The sequence below is a fragment of the Mesoplodon densirostris genome, chromosome X (assembly GCF_025265405.1).
Source record: "Mesoplodon densirostris isolate mMesDen1 chromosome X, mMesDen1 primary haplotype, whole genome shotgun sequence".
In the NCBI taxonomy this organism is placed as follows: domain Eukaryota; kingdom Metazoa; phylum Chordata; class Mammalia; order Artiodactyla; family Ziphiidae; genus Mesoplodon; species Mesoplodon densirostris.
The window spans coordinates 90542482-90545317 of NC_082681.1; the positions used below are offsets into that span (position 1 = coordinate 90542482).

At 42.8% G+C, this 2836-nt stretch overlaps 1 pseudogene; it reads left to right on the forward strand.

The window, feature by feature from the left end:
* Positions 1 to 1515: 1515 nt before the first annotated feature.
* Positions 1516 to 2836, forward strand: LOC132481691 (ubiquilin-1-like; annotated as a pseudogene).

Here is a 2836-nt window from a genome sequence, read left to right on the forward strand (position 1 = left end):
GTACAACATTATATTTCTAGTTCTGTATAGCCTACATGCTCACCACCAAAAATTTATTTTCCATCCGGCACCATACAGTTGAGCCCCCTTACCCATTCTGCACTACCCCCCCATACCACCCCCTCTGATAACCACTACTCTGTTTTCTATATCTATGTGTTTGTTTTTGTGTGGTTTGTTCATTTATTTACACATTATAATACTGCAAATGTCCAGTTTTCAACAACAACAACAAAAAATGAGGCATGCCAAAACCCAAGAAACTATGGTTCATATACAGAAAAAAGCAATCAGTTGAAACTGTTCCTAGGGAAGCCCAGAGGGTAGACTTAAAGATAAATATATTAAATCAACTGTCTTAAGTATGTTCAAAGAGCTTAAGGAAGTTATGTGAATAATGTCTAAATACATAAAGAATATCAATAAAGAGATAAAAATTAAACAAAGGAACAAAATTAAAATTCTGGAGCTGTAACGTTAAATACTGAAATACAAAATTCACTAGAGGGATTCAATAGTAGATTTTTGCAGGAATAAAAAAGAATCATCAAAAAAAAGATCAATTAGAGTATCCAATCTGAAGAGCAGAAAGAAAAAAGAATGAAGAAAAATGATTCAGACCTAGGAGACCTGTGGGACAGTAATAAACATATCGATGTGTGCATAATGGAAATTTAAGCAAAAGAGGAGGGAAATGGAGAAAAAGAATATTTGAAAAAATAATAGGGGCTTCCCTGGTGGCACAGTGGTTAAGAATCCACCTGCCAATGCAAGGGACACAGGTTCGAGCCCTGGTCCAGGAAGATCCCACATGCCGTGGAGCAACTAAGCCCATGCGCCACAACTACTGAGCCTACACTCTACAGCCTGTGAGCCACAACTACTGAGCCTGCATGCTACAACTACTGAAGCCCATGCACTTAGACCCTGTGCTCCACAACAAGAGAAGCCACTGCAATGAGAAGCCCACGCACCGCAATGAAGAGTAGCCTCCACTCGCCGCAACTAGAGAAAGCCCACATAGCAACAAAGATCCAACGCAGCCAAAAATAAATTAAATAAATATTTTTTTAAAAAAATAGCTAAAACTTCACAAATTTAATCAAATACATGAATCCATACATCCAAGAACCTCAAGGAACTCCAATGAGTTAAATTCAGAGAGATCCACACCAAGACACATTATAATCACATCACTAAAAGATAAAGACAAGAAGAAAATCTTGAAAGCAATAGGAGATAAATGACTCATCATATATAAGGGATTCTCAATAAAAATTAACAGCCGATTTCTTATCAGATATAATGGTGATTACATGTTTAAAGTGCTGAGGGCCTGCGCTGGAACCCACACTGAACTCTGTGCCCCCTAGCCTGCCAGGGCAGCCCTGCACCCAGCTGTCACTGAGGCAGTGTGCCCCACATTCTCCGCTGTCCCAGCCGGCCAGCTCAGGTGTTGCCTGGCTTCCCTTTGCTCGCCCACTCTCTCCTGCACACCTGAGGCACTGCTGTCCCATGGCCAAGAATGATGAAAGTCTCAGCCCTCCAAGCTCCCAGGACAGCACCACCGCTGCCGAAGGTGCCGGCCCCCCTGCCACCGCTGCCTCCACAGAACGCAAGATCACGCAAGTCACCCTGAAGACCCTGAAGAAGAAGGAGTACTTCACAGTGTCCAAGAATAGCTCCGCCCTGCAGTTCAAGGAAGAAATCTCTAAATGTTTCAAATCACATACCAACCAACTTGTGTTGATATTTGCTGGAAAAGTTTTAGAAGATCAAGATACTTTGAGTCAGCATGGAATTCACGATGTACTTATTGTTCACCTCGTCATCAAAACACAAAACAGACCTCAGGATCATTCAGCTCAGCAAAAAAACACCAGTAGAAGCAGTGCTACCACATCATCAGCTCCTAATAGCAACTCCACATTTGGTTCTGCTGCTAGCACCCTTTTTGGTTTAGGTGGCCTTAGAGGACTTGCAGGTCTGAGTAGCTTGGGTTTGAATACTACCAACTTCTTTGAACTACAAAGCCAGGTGCAGCAGCAACTTGTGTCCAATCCTGAAATAATGGTCCAGTTCATGGAGAATCCCTTTGTCCAGAGCATGCTTTCAAATCCTGACCTGATGAGGCAGTTAATTATGGCCAATCCACAAATGCAGCAGTTGATACAGAGAAATCCAGAAATTAGTTATATGCTGAATAATCCAGATATTATGAGACAAACATTGGAACTTGCCAAGAATACAGCAATGATGCAGGAAATAATGAGAAACCAGGACCGAGCCTTGACCAACCTAGGAAGCATCCCAGAGGATTCTACAATACTTTATGGTGCATGTACCCAGATATTCAGGAACCAATGCTGAGTGCTGCACAAGAACAGTTTGGTCCTTAGTGAGCAATATATCCTCAGGTGAAGGTAGTTAACCTGCCCGTACAGAAAATAGAGATCGATTACCCAAAACGTGGGCTCCACAGGCTTCTCAGAATTCATCAGCTTCTGAGGGAGGCACTCAGAAGTGCCTAGGAGGCACTAGTGGTAGTGCTGTCAGTGGCACTGCTGGGCAGAGTTCTGTGCCAAATTTGGGGCCTGGAGTAAGAGCAAGTATGTTCAACACACCAGGAATGCAGAGCTTGTTGCAACAAATAACTGAAAAGTCACAACTTATGTAAAATATGTTGTCTGCCCCCTACATGAGAAGCATGATGCAGTCACTAAGCCAGAACCTTGACCTTGCTGCACAGATGCAGACTGCTGAGAAGTTATTGGCAATGTCAAACCCTAGAGCAATGCAGGCCTTGTTACAGATTCAGCAGGGTTTATGTCTGTAA